Source organism: Dasypus novemcinctus, chromosome 14 (assembly GCF_030445035.2).
Source record: "Dasypus novemcinctus isolate mDasNov1 chromosome 14, mDasNov1.1.hap2, whole genome shotgun sequence".
Lineage (NCBI taxonomy): Eukaryota > Metazoa > Chordata > Mammalia > Cingulata > Dasypodidae > Dasypus > Dasypus novemcinctus.
The window spans coordinates 66353119-66371595 of record NC_080686.1 but is presented as its reverse complement, the minus strand read 5'-3'; the positions used below and the strand labels follow the sequence as shown (position 1 = coordinate 66371595).

Genomic DNA, 18477 nt, shown 5'->3' with positions numbered 1-18477 from the left:
AAGAATCTTTAAATTTCCTTCTCTATATACCCAAATTTTGAGGAGATAATTTTTTAGACTTATGAACGCTTCATATATAATAGAATAAGAATATTATTTTACCCAGTTATACATTTTTCAAGAAGATATGCTAAATCAAAACAAAAACATGGTTTCATTACTAGGTGAAATAGATTATATAAATATTCAATTTACATGAGCATTATGGAGGATGAAGGAGTATTTGGGGCAGAGGAAACAGCATAAAAAAGGCACAATACTGCAAAACCATGGTACATTCAGGGGAAGAAGTTCAGCAGGATTACAATATAAGGTCAAGGAGGTAGAGTCAAGGACAGAGTAGAGAGAGATGAGACTGGACAGCTAACCTAGACCTGATCATGAAGAGTCCAAATGATAGGCTTTGTTGCTTGGAATTTTAAATAAAGGAACGAGATACTATTGGAAAATTTTAAGCAGAAAGTGACTTTACAGTCTTGTAGTCTAAATTTGAACCCTGGCTCCAAACTTACTACCTGTGTAACTTTGGACAAGTTGCTTAACTTCTCTGTGTCTTAATTTCTATATTTGTAAAATGGGGATAATAATAGTACCTGCCGCATAAGCTTGTTGTGAAGACTGAGTTAATAAACATAAAGCACTTACAACAGTGTCTGGCATACATTAAGCACTCAATAAACGTTAATTATTGTGATAACTACATTTCGGAGAGTTCTGATAGGTTCTGGATAAACATGGTACCACATACGTTAATCTTACCCTTTTCCTTACCTTCTCACTAAAATGACAACAATAGTAATAAAGGTACTAATGAAGCAGGCTAGTAAGAGAAGGAATCAATAGATGGATCCGGAACCTGGCGAGAAATCCACATGGACATCAATAACCCCAAAATGGCTGTTGGAAGACCCTCCCCAAGATTCTGCCACTCAGAAGAAGACTTTCTCTGGAAGCCAGGAGAAGCCCTGGATATTCCCTAAGGACTTTATCATTGGGCCCTCCTAGGAGATTGATTGGAGAAATAAGCAATCAAAACAGTGAACAGCTGGAACTCCTCCCCTGCCACTAGAAAAGGGGTGGGATAATTAACAGTTCAAAAAGCGGCACCAGGCTGAAGTTCTCTCTTGCCTCTGGACCCCAACTCTGGTTGCCTTCTCCCCCGCTTGGATCACCATGCAAGTAAACCTGGGGATTTATAACCTGTAATGGGAAACTAGCCTGTAAATCAGTCCTCTTTATCACTTTTCAGCCCCTTCCTCTCTACCTGGGACCCCTGATCTGCTATTTTCTCCCATTTCTCTTCCCTCCCTACCTGAATGAATTACTGGCCTCACTCACCTGACGTGCTCATGAAATTCATTTCCGCAGCATGGTCAAAGAACCTAGACAAAATCCAGTAACACTAACGCATTAGGATAAAGTGAGCATGAGAGACCACAATAGCATATCAGAGTTTTCCAAAGAACAAATATAAAACAAAGGGACAAAAAAGAAAACCCCCAAAATTTGAAAGACGGAAAGCAACTGGAGTTGTGATAAGTGACTTAAAAGGAGTGTGTGTGTGTGCTGGGGGGGTGGTATGGGTTACAAAGCAGGAATGGAGGGATTCAGATGAGAACGAGATAATTTGCCCTGACAAATCTAAGAGTCTCAGTGCTTTGAGGTACCAAATAGCATGAGAGGCTGAAGTGGGAGGAAAGTTTATCAATCAAATCCCCCATATGTCTCTCACACATGCACACCTCCTGGGCAGCCAGGTGATCAATGCAGTCCACCAGGGTTGTTTCCAGGAGAAACAAGCTCGAGATACTGGGCACTCGGGTTATCAAGCACAGGACAGGGATGCAATGCAGAATGAAGAAGGGCCTGAATAATGGCCTATCTACTGAAATGTGGAGCCCTCAGCTTCCATTTCTTGCTCTTTTCCCAAAGGCTGGCAGACAGGTTTACCATACCCACCATCCTGAATCTTTGAAAAAACTCAAAAACTGGAGGAAAAAAGACCTCTACATAATAACAATGAAAAAGATGGTCTACCTTAAGCTCATCATACTATGAATCCCACCAGTAACATGCCCGATTTGTGCAGAGCTTCTTGGCAATCCACATCATATAAATGGACAGCCAAGGATCATAATGCACTTGAAGAAAGCCTCCAACATGAAAGAGTCCAAAACAAGTACACTGATAAGAGGAAATGTGAAGGAAAGAGAGTTCATGCAGGATGCAGAACAAAGCAAATACCTTAATATCTGAAATCTGAGAAGCGATTGCATCTAGTAAAAAAGAATAGGATGCTACGAAAAATTAAATGATAGCGGAAATAAAACACTCAATAGAAGGGGATTAGAAGATAAAAAGAGGGAAGAGATAGACAATGATAGAGACAATCCTCCCAATCAGAGGATCAGCCTCCAAGTGTCTTAACACTTGACTAAAGGAGTTCTAGAAGGAAAGAACAGAGAAAACGGGGATGGAAGGGTGATAGTCAAATAAAGAACATAAGAATATTTCTCAGAACTGAAGAATACGAGTCTTCAAATTGAGAGGGCTGGCATCACACTTTGCAATCATACTACTAAACCACTTCTGTCCTAATACTTCTAGTCAATTAACTGTCTCTTACTGTGATCCCTCTCACATTCTCTCTTTTCAACACCCAGTTCTACACCCCATCCTCCCAGCTGAAGACCTCTTTTCAGTTCACTGAGAAAACAAACAATCAGAAGATAATTTCCTTATTCTCTCACCAAATGTACCAATCTACCTGCAGCTTACCCACATTCTCTGCCTACCCTATCGCAATGTATAAATGGTTTCAACTCTCAACGAAAATTTCTATTTATATACTGGATTTCTCCCCATGTAATGAGTCAGGGACTCTGCTCCTGCAATTGTCTCCTATTATTGTGAACCCCACCCCACCCCCCCTCCTCACCCCCCATGCTGCAGTGGTTCTCCCATCCTAAGAAACAACAGTATCTGTACGTGACTCCACATTCCCATCCAGTTATTGCTCTGGTTTTTGTTGTTTTGTTTTTGCTCCTTTTAATAGGAAAACCTTCAAAAATAGTTGTCTATACATTAAGTTTTCTAATTCCTCTCTTCCATTCCCTCTTGAACCCACTCTCCAATCAGGTTTTGGCCTTATACACCAATGAAACTGCTTGTCAGAGTCACCAATAAGCTCCACATTGTCAAAACCAGTGGTCAGTTCTGAGTTTTTATCCTACTCAACTCTTAATAACATGTGACATAGTTGATCCTGCCCTCGTTGAGACACTTTTTTCATGTGGTTTCTTGGATGCTAATTCTCCTGGGTTTCTAATTATTTCATTGGCTGCTCCTTTTCAGATCCTCATCCATTTCCCAATTTTAAACATTAAGGTACTCCAGAACTCAGTCCTCAGACCTCTCATGTATCTACACACACTCCTAAGCGGAAACTAATCCAGTCCCACGTCACTAAATACCAACTATATATATAAAGGACTCCTAAATTTATATCCCTGGCCTCCCTCTCTCCTCCAAACTCTAGTTTTGAATCCAGAGTAAGTTTCCCTGACTGCTTCACTTGGCTGTCAAGACAATTTTCCCAAAACACAACTCAATCCCACAGCATCCCTATGCCCCAAACACAACCCTGGTCATCCCCATCTCAGTAAATGGCACCAACCATTCACCAAACCGTTCAGGCCAAGAATCTTAAGAGTCATTCTTTACTCTTCTCTCACTCTGTATCCAATCCACCAGCAAATCCTGTTGGCTCTCCCTTCAAATTATTCAAAATTGGACCATTTCTCACCATTACCATCCAATCTCAACCCCTGTATCTCTCACCTAAACTATTGGACTAGGCTCCTGACAGGTCTCACTGTTTCCCACTTGTTCATTTTACAGTTAATTCTCTATATGAATCCATTTTCCCACCAATGTGATTCTTTAAAACTTAAGTTTGTCCATGTTCAAAAGCCTTGAATGTAATAAATTCCAAAGTCCTTACCAAGTCCTACAAAGACTTAAATATCCTGGTCCCTGGTTACCTCTCCAATTTCATTTACTACCAATCTTTCTCTTATTCATTCCACTGTAGCCAAACTGTCTTTTGTGCATCTCTTCAAATATTCCATGTAGTTTCTGCCTCAGAACATTTGTATTTGCTGTTCCCTTCCTTAGAGCATTCTTCCCCCAAGAGAGTCACATGGCTTGTATCTTCATTCGAGTCTCTGCTCAACTGTCATTTAAAAAATTACCCTGTTATTCCCTGTCCCATCACTCTGGTTTGAATTTCTATATAGCCCTTATCATTACCTGACATTTCATATATACTAGTTAATGGTTAATTTAATTTATGCCTTCACCACTAAAATGTATATTCCATGAGGGCAGGGTCTTTGTCTATTGTTCACTCCTATATTGCCAATACAGAGAACAGTGTGTGCTACATAGTGATTTCTCTATAAATCTTTATTGAAAAATGACTATCCAGAACAATGAATAAACAATGACGAAGCATGTCAATAAAAACTTGCAGAGCATCAAGGTAAAGAGATCATAAGTGTATCCAGAGAGGAGAACAAAAAAGAACAGGTCATATACAAAGGCACAAAATTCTGAATATTTGATAATCTCAGATGCTACAGGACTAATGAAGAAATGACTCTAAAATCCTAAAAGAAAATTATTTTCAAGCTAGAATTCTATATCCAGCCTAAAACTTAAGGGTAATCATGACATTAGGCCATGTAAGGACTCAAAAATTTCAGATTTCAACTATCCTCTTTTTAGGAAGCAACTATAAGATATAGCATTCCTGAAACAAATTGAAGGAATATATGATTAACCTGGGGGTGGGGGGAGGGAATATGAGACTCAGGAATTAGATGCTCTAACACTGGAGAATGGCAAGAGAAAGCCTCATCTAGGTACCTAGTACAGAAAGCAATCAGAGCATATTTGACAGGAGAATGGAGGGCTGAAGGAAAAAGGTGACTCAGGTGATGGGAATAAGGGACTGGAACTGAAAGATTATAGATTTTGAGAATATGTAAAAATTGCTGCTAGGTATCTATCTGACAAGTCTGTTGGAACATCTGAAGAAGTTATCCATTTGTACATAGAAAACGGGGGAAACACAATTACTGCATTAATTATGTGTGGGGGGGGAGATATTAAAGAAAGGAATGTAATTAAAATATACTACTTGGAAAGTGGATTTGGCTCAACTGGTAGAGTGTCCGCCTACCACACGGGAGGTCCAGGGTTCAAACCCAGGGCCTCCTGACCCGTGCGGTGAGCTGGCCCATGTGCAGTGATGATGCATGCAAGGAGTGCCATGCCACACAGGGGTGTCCCCCACATAGGGGAACCCCACGCACAAGGAGCGTGCCCTGTAAGGAGAGCCGCCCAGCACGAAAGTGCAGCCTGCCCAAGAATGGCGCCGCACACACGGAGAGTTGACGCAGCAAGATGACGCAACAGAAACAAACACAGATTCCCGGTGCCGCTGATAAGGATAGAAGTGGTCACAGAAGAACCATGCCCTAGGTGATTTATTCTCTAGCTTTCTTTCAATTGACGTTTACATCCACAAACTATCCATTTCAGCCACAATCATAATTATGAATCAGCAGTGTTAGTTCTACTCACTATAATGTGTTGCAGTCAATTCTATTCATTTCCAAACTTTTACGAAAAACCTTTTAAAAAGTTCTACATAGATTAAACATCAGACGCCTTTCTCACCCCACAGTCTATCTCCTAGTAACCTATATTCTAGAGTTTACCTCCAAGCAAAATGAAAGCAATACATGGCCTTTTGCTATATAAAGACGAATGTTTTTACAGGGCGAACATGAAAAATCACTTCCTTTGTTAATTTTAATATAATTTTATTGAAGTATATCATACATACATGCATATACAAAAACAGTAAGTGTATAGTAGTGTTGTGAATTACAAAACAAACATGTATATTGTCATAGAGGGCTCCCATACATCATCCCATCACCAACACCTTACATTGTTCTGAAATATTTGTTACAAACTATGAACTATCGCCCATCTTACATTTGGTGTATTTTCTCCCCAACACAGCCAGTTATTAACACCTTGATTTAGTATTATAGATTTGTTATGAGAGAACCTTCTCATATTTGTTCTCTTAACCAAATTACTTCTTCCACCACTGGATTCCCTGTGTTATACAATCCCATTCTTTGTATAATCTTTCCAAAGCGTACACTCAGTGGCTGTCATTTTCATCACAGAGTTATGTGTCATTTCCTTAATTTTAAAACGTTTTCATTACTCCAAAAGTAAAAATCCCATAACACCTGTATTAGTCAGCCAAAGGGGTGCTGATGCAAAATAGCAGAAATTGGTTGGTTTTTATAAAGGGTATTTATTTGGGGTAGGAGCTTACAGATACCAGGCCATAAAAGCATAAGTTCCTTCCCTCACCAAAGTCTATTTTCACGTGTTGGAGCAAGATGGCTGCTGACGTCTGTAAGGGTTTAGGCTTCCTGGGTTCCTCTGGGCTCAGCTCCTCTGTTTTCTCCATAAAGTCAGCTGTAGACTAGGAGGCTCTCTAGGTTTTGTCTCTCTCCACAAGGTCAGCGGTAGACTATCAGGTGAACAGCTCTGTCTCTCTCCCTGGGGCTCCAGTTTCAGCATCAAAGTCCAACATCAAAACTCCAACATTAAAAGCCCTTAACTTTGTCCTTTGCCATGCCCTACTGACACAAGAAGTTTACATAATTACTTAATCAAGTAAACCTATGAATCCAATATAATCTAATATGCCCAGAGGAAAAGACCAGTTTACAAACATAATCCAATATTTCTTTTTGGAATTCATCAATAATATCAAACTGCTATACCCCCTTTACCCCCCATTACTGTCCCTTAGAATTTATAAAGTATCTTCTTTGCCACTTCTGCAAAAATATTACAATATTACTGTTAACTATCATCCATAAGTTACATTAGTTTTAAATTTCCCATGTATCACCATATCCTTAACACTTTGTAAACAAACATTTTTGAATTTATACTACCAACCACAATCTTCATCCACCACCAAAATCACCATGCCCTAGGTGATTTATTCTCTAGCTTTCTTTCAATTGACGTTTACATCCACAAACTATCCATTTCAGCCACAATCATAATTATGAATCAGCAGTGTTAGTTCTTCTCACTATAATGTGTTGCAGTCAATTCTATTCATTTCCAAACTTTTACGAAAAACCTTTTAAAAAGTTCTACATAGATTAAACATCAGACGCCTTTCTCACCCCACAGTCTATCTCCTAGTAACCTATATTCTAGAGTTTACCTCCATGAGCTTACTCATCGTATTCAGTTCACATAGTGAGACCATACAATATTTGTCCTTTTGTGTCTGGCTTATTTCACTCAACATAATGTCCTCAAGGTTCATCCATGTTGTCATACACATCTGAATTCATTTCTTTTTACAGTTGAACAGTACTCCATTGTATGTATATTCCACATTTTGTTTATCCATTCAGAGGCTGATGGACACTTGCGCTGTTTCCACATTTTAGCAATTGTGAACACTGGTGTGCAAACATTAGTTCACATCCCTGCTTTCAGTTCTGAATATAATTCTTGTAAGGGGATTGCTGGATCATATGGCAGTTCTATATTAAGGTTCTTGAGGTACTACCAAACTGTCTTCCACAGACGTTGCACCAGTCTACAATCCCACCAATAGTGAAGGAGTGTTCCTATGTGTCCACATTCTCTCCAGAACTTTTTTTTTTTTTTTGGGGGGGTGGGTGGGTATCGGGCTGCAATTGAACCCAGAACCTTGTATGTGGGAAGCTGGCGCTCAACCTGTAAGTCACATGTACTTCCTCAATGTAATTTTGATCTGCACTTCCCTAATAGTTTAGTGATGTTGAACTTTTTTTTTTTAATGTGCTTTTTCTGGCCATTTGTATTTCCTTTTTGGAAAAATTCTATTCAAGTCTTTTGCCCATTTTTTTAGTTGGGTTGCTTGTCTTTTTATTGTTGAGTTGTATGACCTCAACATCTCTTTATATAACATGGATATCAAACCCTGATCAGATATATGGTTTCTAAATATTTTCTCTCATTGAGTAGGCTGCCTTTTTATTTTCTTGACAAAGTCTTTTGAAGAACAAAAGTGTTAACTTTTGAGGAGGTCCCATTTATTTTTTTTCTTTCATTGCTCATACTTTGGGTTTAAGGTTTAAGAAACTATTGCCTATCACAAGATCTTGAAGATGTTTCTCTACATTTTCTTCTAGAAGGTTTATGGTTATAGCTTTTCTACTTAGGTCCTTGGTACATTCTGAATTAATTTTTGTATAAGATGTGAAATAGGGGTCCTCTTTCTTTCTTTTGGATATGGCTACCCAGTTCTCCCAGCACCATTTTTTTTTTTTTTCCCCTAGCACCATTTATTGAACAGACTGTACTGGCCCAGCTGAGTGGCGTTGATAGCCTTGTCAAAAATCACTTGACTGTAGATGTGAGGGTCTATTTCTGAGTTCTTGATTCAGTTCCATTGGTCAATGTGTTTGTCTTTATGCCAGTACCAGGCTGGTTTTTACCACTGTAGCTAAGTAATATGCTTTAAAGTCAGGAAGTGAGAGTCCTCCAGTTTCATTCATTTTTTAAGACATTTTTGGCTATTCAGAACCTTTTAATCTTCCAAATAAATTTGGTTACTCTGGCTTTTCGATTTCTGCAAAAAAGGCTATTGGCATTTTTATTGGAATTGCATTGAATCTGTAAGTCAGTTTTGGGAGAATTGACATCTTAATGATATTTAGTCTTCCAATCCAAAAATATGAAATTGCCTTCTACTTATTTAAGTCTTCTTCATTTTAATTTTAGCAATGTTGTAGTTTTCAGAATACAGGCCCTTTATGTCTTTGGTTAAGTTTATTCCTAAATATTTTATTGTTTCAGTTGCTATCATGAATGGAATTTTTTACTTCCTCCTCAGATTGCATATCGGTATAGAAACACTATTGATTCTTGCATGTTAATCTTGTATCCCACCACTTTGCTGAAATCGTCTATTACTTCTAGTAGCTTTGTTGTAGATTTTTCAGGATTTTCTAGAGAGAGGATCATGTCATCAGCAAATAGTGAAAATTTTATTTCTTCCTTTACTATTTGGGTGCCTTTTATTTCTTTGTCTAGCCTAATTGCTTTAGCTAGAACTTCTACCATAATACTGACTAATAAGGGTGACAATGGGTATTATTGTCTTGTTCCTGATCTCAATGGGAAAGCTTTCAGTCTTTCACCATTGAGTACGATGCTAGTTGTAGGTTTTTCATATATGCACTTTACCATATTGAGAAAGTTTCCTTCTATTCTTATCTTTTGGAATGTTTTTTTATCAAGAAAGGGTGCTGTCTTTTCAAATGCCTTTTCTGTGTCAATCAAGAGGATCAGGTGATTTTTCTTCTTCAATCTATTTATGTGGTTTATTAGAGAAATTGGTCTGTAATTCCCCCCCCCCCATAGTATCCCTATATCTGGTTTTGGTATTAGGGTGATATTGGCTTCACAGAATGAGTGTTTTAGTGGTCCTTCTTGTTCAATTTTTTTGGAAGAACCTGAGCAGGACTGGTATTAGATCATCTTTGAATGACTTGTAGAATTCACCTGTGAAGCCATCTGGTCCTGGGCTTTTCATTTTTGGGAGGATTTGATGACTGTTTTAATCTCTTTACTCATGATTGGCTTGTTGAGGCTTTCTATTTATTCTAGATTCAGTGTAGCTTGTTTGTTTCTAGGAATTTGTCCATTTCATCAATGTTGTCTAATTTGTTGGCAAACAGTTGTTCATAGTGTCTTCTTAAGGTCTTTCTTCTTGCTGCAAGATCACTAGTAAAGCCCCGCCCCCTTTCTGATTTTATTTATTTGCATCTTCTCTTTTTTTCTTTGGTAAGTTTAGTTAAGGCTTTGTCAATTTTGTTGATCTTCTCAAAGAATCAACTTTTGGCTTTCTGGATTCTCTCTTTGTTGTTATTATCCATTTATTTCTGCTCTTATCTTTATTTCTTTCCTTTGGCTTGGTTTGGGATTAGTTTGCTGCTCTTTTTCTAGTTCTTCCAGGTGTGCAGTTAGGTCTTTGATTTTAGTTTGTTCTTCTTTTTTAATATAAGCCTTGAGGTTCTACTAATTTCCCTTTTAGCACTGCATTCCCTAGGTTTTGATATATTGTGTTCTCGTTTTCATTTGTCTCAAGATATCTACTGATTCCACTTGCAATTTCTTCTTTGACCCACTGATCATTTACGAATGTGTTGTTTAATTTCTGTATATTTGTGAATTCTGATTTCCAGCTTCATTTCATTATGATGAGAAGGTGCTTTGTATAATTTCAATCTTTTTAAATTTATTGAGACCTGAGTTGTGACCCAATTTACAATCTATCCTGGAGAAGGATCCATTAGTGTTTGAAAAGACTGTATATCCTGCTGTTTTGAGGTGTAATGGTCAATAAATGTCTGTTAGGCCTAGTTTATTTATCATTATTCATTAACAGTATTCAAACTGTTTCCTTACTTACCTTCTGTCCAGATGTTCTACTCAATGCTGAGAGTGATGCACTGAAGCCTCCAACTACTTTTGTAGGCTATTTCTACCTTCAGTTTTGTCAGTGTGGCTCATGTATCTTGGGGCACCCAAGTTACGCACATAAATATCTATTACAGCTATTTCTTCTTGGTGAAGTGCCAACTTTTATTAATATGTAATGACCTTTTTTTATCTCTTATAACAGTTTTGCCTTTAAAGTCTATTTTGTTGATATTAGTATCGCTACTCCAGATCTTTTTAGGTTACTTTGCGTGGAATATTTTTCCAACCTTTTACTTCAAACTGATTGTATCCTTACTTCTGAGGTGAGTCTCTTGTAGACAGCATATAGATGGCTCATATTTTAATCCATTCTGTCAGTCTATGTCTTCTGATTGGGGAATCCAATACATTAACATTCAAGGTAATTATTGTAAAGGTATTACTTACTTTGTCATTTTACCCTTTGGCTTTCCATTGTCATAGCTTTCTACTGTTTTTTACCCTTTAAGTTATCAGTAATCTTTATTTAAACTCTCTTCTCCAAGGATCTCACCACCCCCTTTTTTTTCTTTTCTGGCTAAAGCATTCCTTAGTATCTCTTGTAAATCTGGTCTTTTGGTAACATACTCTCTAAGTTTTTGTCTGTCTGTGAAGACTTTAAACTCATCCTCATTTCTGAAGGACAGTTGTGCTGGATACAGAATTCTTGGCTTACAGTTTTTGTCTTTCAGTACCTTAAATACATCATACCACTTTCTTCTTGCCTCCATGGTTCTGATGAGAGATTGGCATTTAGTCTTACTGAGGTTCCCTTGTATGTGATGCTTCCCTTTTATCTTGCTGCTTTCAGAATCCTCTCTTTATCTCTGGTATTTGTCTTCTGAAAAGTAAGTGTCTCAGAGTAGGTCTGTTTGGGTTTATTCCAGCTGGGATATGCTGTCCTTCTTACATATTGAAATTTATGTCTTTCATAAGAGTTGGAAAGTTTCTAGTCATTATATCCTCAAACACTCTTTCTGCCCCTTTTCCATCCTCTTCTCCTTCTGGGGCACTGATAACACATTATGTTTGTGTGTTTTACACTGTCACTCAATTCCTCGAGACCCTATTCCATTCATTCCATTCTTTTTCTGTTTCTCTTGTCTTTTCAAGTTCAGTTGCTTGCTCCTCCAATTCATTCTGTCCTCTACCAATTCAAATATGCTGTTATATGCCTCTAATGTATTTTTTAAAGATTTATTTATTTACCACCCACCTCCCATGCCCCAGAGGGTTCTCTCATCTGTCTGCTCATTGCTTGCTCACCTCCTACAGGAGGCACCGGGAACCAAATCTGGGACCTTCCACATGAGAGGGGAGTACCCAACAGCCTGAGTCACACCCACTCCTCATGGGCTGTGGTACCTCCTAGCTTGTGGCATTTAGCTAGTTGTAGTGAGGGCAAAGTCTGATTGTCTTCTTTTTAGGAGGTACCAGGACCTGAATCCGGGACCTCTATGAGGTAGGTAAGTACCCAACTGATTGAGCCACATCTGCTTCACTCTAATGTATTTTTAAAATAAAATTTTAAAAAGATTTTTATTTATTCCTCTCCCCTTCCTCACACCCACCCCCGTTGTCTGCTCTCTTTTGTCCATTTGCTGTGTGTTCTTCTGTGTCCACTTGCGTTCTTGGCGGCACCAGGAATCTGTGTCTCTTTTTGTTGTGTCATCTCTGTGTGTGTGTGGTGCCACTCCTGGGAGGGCTGTGCTTTTTTCATGTGGGGCAGCTCTCTTTGCAGGGCACACTCCTTGTGCGTGGGAAGCCCTGGCGTGGCATGGCACTCCTTGCGTGCAGCAGCACTGCACATGGGCCAGGTCATTACACAGGTCAGGAGGCCCTGGGTTTGAACCCTGAACCTCCTACACGGTAGGTGGACGCTCTATCAGTTGAGCCACATCCACTTCCCTCTAACGTATTTTTAATCTACTCCATTGTGTCTTTCATTCCCATATGCTCTGTTACTTTACTTTGCAGTTTTTCAAATTGTTCTTTATGATCATACAGTAACTTCTTAATATCCTTTATCTCTCTCATATTTTCCTTCAAGTTCTTGAACCAATTTATATTTGTGTGATTATCACTGATTAGTTGTCTTAAATGCTGTGTCTCATTAGGATTTTTGGTTTGTTCCTATGGCCAGGACATCTCCTCCTGTTTCTTAGTATGGCTTGTAATTTTTTTAACTGATGTCTAGGCATCTGAATGTGTTGGGCAATTTACTCGATGGTCAGTTTCTCTCTCTTACCTACTGGTTTTGTTTCACAGCTCCTTTGACTTTTGGTTCAATTTATTAAATTTAAATAATAAAAACTGCCCAAGGGAAGCAGCCGTGGCTCAAGTGATAAGGCCTCTGCCTACCATATGGGAGGACCCAAGGTCAACCCCTGGGGCCTTCTGCTGAAAAAGAAGAGAAAACATGTCTGTGCAGTGAGCCAGTGCCTGTGTGGTAAGCTGAGTGTCCGAGCGGTGAGGCAAGTGCCCATGTGGGTGCCCGCACAGTGAGCTGAAGGTCCAAGTGAGTGCCCGTATGGCAAGCCGAGTGCCTGCATGGTGAGTCAAGTGCCTGTGTGGCAAGCCAAGTGCCCACATGAGTGCCTGCGTGGTGAGCTAGTGCCCATGTGGTGAGCTGAGTGCCCACGTGGCAAACCAAGTGCCTACGTGGCAAGCCGAGTGCCTACACAGCAAGACAAATGCCCGTGTAAGTGATTCACACAGCAAGATGATGACACAACAAAAAAGAGATGATGGGGAGAGTCAAGGTGAAGCATAGCAGGGACCAGGACCTGAGATGGTACAATTGACAGGGTACCTCTCTCCACAATAGAGGTCCCCAGGATCAAATCCTGCTGAATTCTAGAAAGAAAGATGAGGAAAAGACAAAAAAGGGAAAAACATACAGAAGAACACACAGAGAATGGACACAGACAGCAAAAACAGCAGGGACGGGGAGGGGAAATAAATAAAAATAAAAAAAAAAACTGCCAAGCTTAAGTTTCAAAATAAGACCAGGGACTCACTTATGGCGTGCAGATTTACCCCAAGCAGACTTCTAAAAGGGGTTGTTCTCCTTGCAGTTCCCTGGCCGGACAGCAGATGGTGCTAGTCAGCGAATCTTTCCACAGAGTTGTCTCTTTCATTCTCCCACTTACCCGTGATTTTGATTTTGGTCTGGCGGGTGCTGACACTCAAAGTAGGTTTTGCTGGCCAAATTCACTGCTGAGAAACCACTCTTTGCCAGACCCTCTGTCTTCCCAAGGTAGAAGACATCTGTTCCCCTCTCAGTTGGCTGTAGTAAACCATGGGTTTTATCCAGGCTTTTCACCTTAAGGATGGGGGATGAATACGCTTCCCAGCAGTGGGGATTAGTAATTCACCGTTTTCATTTCAGCTTCTTTGTCTCTCTGTACCTCACTCTCCTGTTGGATGTGCACCACTCATCTGTTGTGCAGATCCCTAAAGCAGCTCCTTCAGGCAGCTTTTTGCTCTTCCTTATTGTTGTGAGAGATTTGAGCCCTGCCTCCCTCCCCCGATGGTATCTTCTCAGAAGTTCCTGCTTCCTTTGTTTAATTCCTTTGGAGTATTAATACTGGCTAATACAATAATAATGCAATTTGCAAAGTATAAATTGTGTGAAAACTCAAATGCCTCCAGAAGCCAGACAGACAAATTCAAAGGGTATAAGACAATAAGGAATAGTTATATGTGGGAATGTGAGCACAGAATTCTCAGATCTTCTAATTTTTCAAAACAGAACAGAATCTAGATTTTTATGTGAAATCTCCCAATTTTGTCAATTTAATGTGAACATTTAAAATACTGTGCAGAACAAAGAAAATGCATGTCTTCAAGTCAGAACAGAGTAGATCACTAATTTTCAAATTCTATTATAGAATAATAGACTTAAAGAATGTTAGACTTGGAAAAAACCTGAGATGACTTTTAGGTCAATTATTTTCAAAGTGTGCATATGTGTGCATGTACACATCATTTTCTTTAAATAAAAGGTTACAAAGAAATCTAATACACGAAACAAATAAAAGCACAGCTGTTCTGGTTGAAAAGGAAGCTCTCCTTACAGAGATACCGCTCCTCTCCCATATCAAAGCACCTCCACAGATCACAGTTTGAAAATCCTTGACCTAATCCAAACCTGAGATTACAAATGAGAAACCTGAAGCCAAGACATTAATAATTTCATTGACATTTGAAAACCCAGTCTGAAATAGAATCTAGATGGTACTCATTCCTGATCTAACACTACAATTTACCAATACAATAACTACTGACCACTAAATCAAAACTTTGATTTATCTGTCACTTATTACAAACTAACACTGTACTTTTTCATATAGTACCTATCTTTACAAACTGTGAGATATATGTTCTTATCTCTACCTTACAGACAAGGTAATGGAGGCTCTGAGAGGCTGAGCATCTTGTCAAGGGTCACAAAGTGGCAGAACCAGGATATGAACCTGGTTTGGTGGTATGTCCCTACAGTATGACCTCTTTAACCCTTACACTATGTTACACCCAGCTCTCCCTGAAAACTATTCTTCCCCAAAGTGCCATGACAGGCAAAAAATGCTAGTAAGGATGAAAGGAAGGAAAGATAGCAAAAGATGATTGGGAATCTTCTACGTGAAATAATTCAGTTTGCAGGACACATAATCAAAGCCTATAAAATCACTCAAGCCATATATCTCTAGAAACAGTTTGGAACAAATAATTCTGAACAAGTAATAGCACTTAAAATAGTGGTATTTGGGATGCTACAGAAACTTGAGGAGGGATGAAGGGATTCAACTTGGTAGCAAAACATAGGCATATAATCTAAGCTTGACCATTTGAATGTTTCAGGGATTGTGATCCTTGGGGGGTGGGGGTGGGGGGGGTGGGCTGTGCCAAACAACAGATATAGTAAATTTGAGGCAGCTGAAATGGGATCTCCAATCCTGCAGTGCCCAAAATAAGCATCCTGTGGCATTGTTGCAGGGAGAGTCCACTGGCATTGGCATCAGTGGCAGACAAATCTTGTGGCATGATTTTAGTTAGGCCCTGGTTCCTTTCGCTCCTTCTTATATTCTGAACCTGGTTCTCCAGCCTCCCTATTGATTCTATAAGCTATTCAATAGCCATATATTTTCTGCTTAAATTAGTCAGAGTTGGTTTCTGTTGTTTCCAACCAAAGACTTGTTTTGGTGGAGGGAATGATTCCTGGAGCTTTCTATTCCACCATCTTTCCACATTCGTCCCTCCCAAATTTGATTTTGACTTGACCTTCCAGGGCATGCTGGGATTGAACTCTAATTAAAGGTTGAGGGAAGCGGACTTGGCCCAGTGGTTAGGGCATCCGTCTACCACATGGGAGGTCCACAGTTCAAACCCCAGGCCTCCCTGACCTGTGTGGAGCTGGCCCAAGTGCAGTGCTGATGCGTGCAAGGAGTACCCTGCCACACAGGGGTGTCCCCCGTGTAGGGGAGCCCCATGCTCAAGGAGTGCACCCCATAAGGAGAGCTGCCCAGTGTGAAAGAAAGTTCAGCCTGCCTAGGAATGGTGCCACACACACGGAGAGCTGACACCACAAGATGACGCAACAAAAAGAAACACAGATTCCTGTGCCACTGACAACAACAGAAGCGGACAAAGAAAAATATGCAGCAAACAGGCACAGAGAATAGACAACCGGGGGCGAGGCCGGGTGGGGGGTGGGGGAAGGGGAGAGAAATAAATAAATAAATCTTTTTTAAAAAAGGTTGAAATGTTCAAGAGTTGTGCATATAGGGCAAGCAGATATTTGTTTTCTTTTCACAAGGTAATTCTTTTAGGTTAGGGACATGTGCCTCAATAGTCAAGGGATTAGGGTCGGCTTTGGCTGGCAAAGGAGGTTCACTGAGAGCTGGGGGTTCAGGGCACTATGGGAGTACTCTGAATGTTGTTATATATCCCAATTTCTAGTATTTGGATCTCAGTGCTTTTCTTTTCTTTTTCTTTTTAACTTTCACTTTGGTAACATATATACAATGTAAAAATTCCCATTTTAACTTTTATCAAGTACACATTTCAATGGTATTTATTACATTCACAATGTTATGCAACAGCACCACCATCTATCACTAAAACCTTGCATCACCCCAAACAGAACATCACCCCAAACAGAAAGTCTGTATCCACTAAGCATTAATTCCCCATTCTCCCACTTTCCCTTTTGGAAACCTGTAATCTCCTTACCGTCTCTATGAATTTGATGAATTTGCATGTCCTAGGTATTTCCTATAAGTAAAGTCATATGATATTTGTCCTTTTGCACCTGGCTTATTTTATTCAATACGATGTCTTCAAGGTTCATCCATATTGTAGCATTTATCAGAAATTTATTCTTTTTTACAGTTAAATAATATTTCATTGTATGTATATACAACAATTATTTTTTATCCATACATCTGTTGATGGACTGTTGGGGTTGCTTCTAACTTTTGTCTATTGTGGATGATGCTAATTTGAATATTGGTATCCACATATCTGTGTCCATACTTTCAATTCTTTTGGGTATAAACCTAGATGTGGAATTGCCAGGTCATTACGCAGTTATTTACTTAATTTCCTAATAAATCATTTTCCTCAGCAGCTGCACAATTTTTCATTCTTACCAACAACGTACAAGGGTTCCTATTTCTCCACATAATCGTGAACATTCATTTTCCTCTTTTTTAATAATAGTCATTCTCATGGGTGTGAAGTGTTATCTAATTTTGGCTTTGAGCTACATTTCCCTAATGGCTAATGATGTTGAACTTCCTTTCATGTCCTTATTGGACATTCGTATATTTTCTTTAGAGAAATATCTATCCCAGTCCCTTGCCCATGTTTAAATTAGATTGTTTGTCTTTTTGTTGTTGTGCCACTGCTTCTTAATCATAATATCACTAGATTTTTTATGTGAAAGAGAAGCAAATCAAACCATTATAATTTGGCAACCTGCAGGATCAAATTGTGTATTTGGTTTTCAACTTCAGCCTTAAGGTTGCCAATGAGAAGAGATCTTTTAGTCCTTATAATTCAGTCTAAACTGTGAACCAAGAATTTAGGGATGCCAGTTCGTTATTCTCTTCCTAAGTCAACTAAGGCCAGTAGAAGCAATCACCCCATCTCACAGTCCTTGAATAATTCATACTTCTCATGTTTTCCTGGTTCGCAGCCATTTATTTGATCCCCCAAAGCCTTGCTTTCACTGGGCACATCATTCCAAGACTTACTTAAAATCTAAATGATTACAAGCATGAATTATTTTGCTACTATATGCCATGGGTTGCCAGATTTCCATTTCTAAATACTAACAGAATGTTCACTGCTTTTGGCCTAAGTTAGGCCAGAAAACCAGTCCTAGAATTCGTCCCATTTTGCTGAGGTCACTTGCAACCCATTCTTTGTGTAATTTCTGTATTAGTCATTTTGTTTGCAAACCTAAAAGAATTACCTTGTAAGAAGAAAATAATTATCTGCATGCCCTATGCCCACAACTCTTCAACATGTCAACCTTTATTTAGAGTTTGATCCCAGCATGCCCTGGAAGGTCAAGTTAAAAGCAAATCTGGGAGGAAAGACTGTGGGAAGATGGTGGAATAGAAAGCTCCAGGGATCAGCCCTCCACCAAAACAACTATTGAACTGGGAGGAAACTGTCTGATTTAACCACTTTAAACTCCAGAGTCTAGGGGAACACTGTGCAGCATCCAGGGAGGAGCAGAAGGAAGAGGCCAGTAAATTGGGATAAAGACCTGTGAGTCTCACTCTTCCTGTAGCAGCTACCATCCCACTTCCCCCAGCCTCATGGCCAGCA

The 18477-nt window shown here is 39.4% G+C and overlaps 1 protein-coding gene across 4 annotated transcripts in view; it reads right to left on the bottom strand.

Moving 5' to 3' along the window:
- FZD6 (frizzled class receptor 6) overlaps positions 1 to 18477 on the bottom strand; it is a 44194-nt gene that overhangs the window by 11368 nt on the left and 14349 nt on the right. The window lies entirely within an intron of this gene.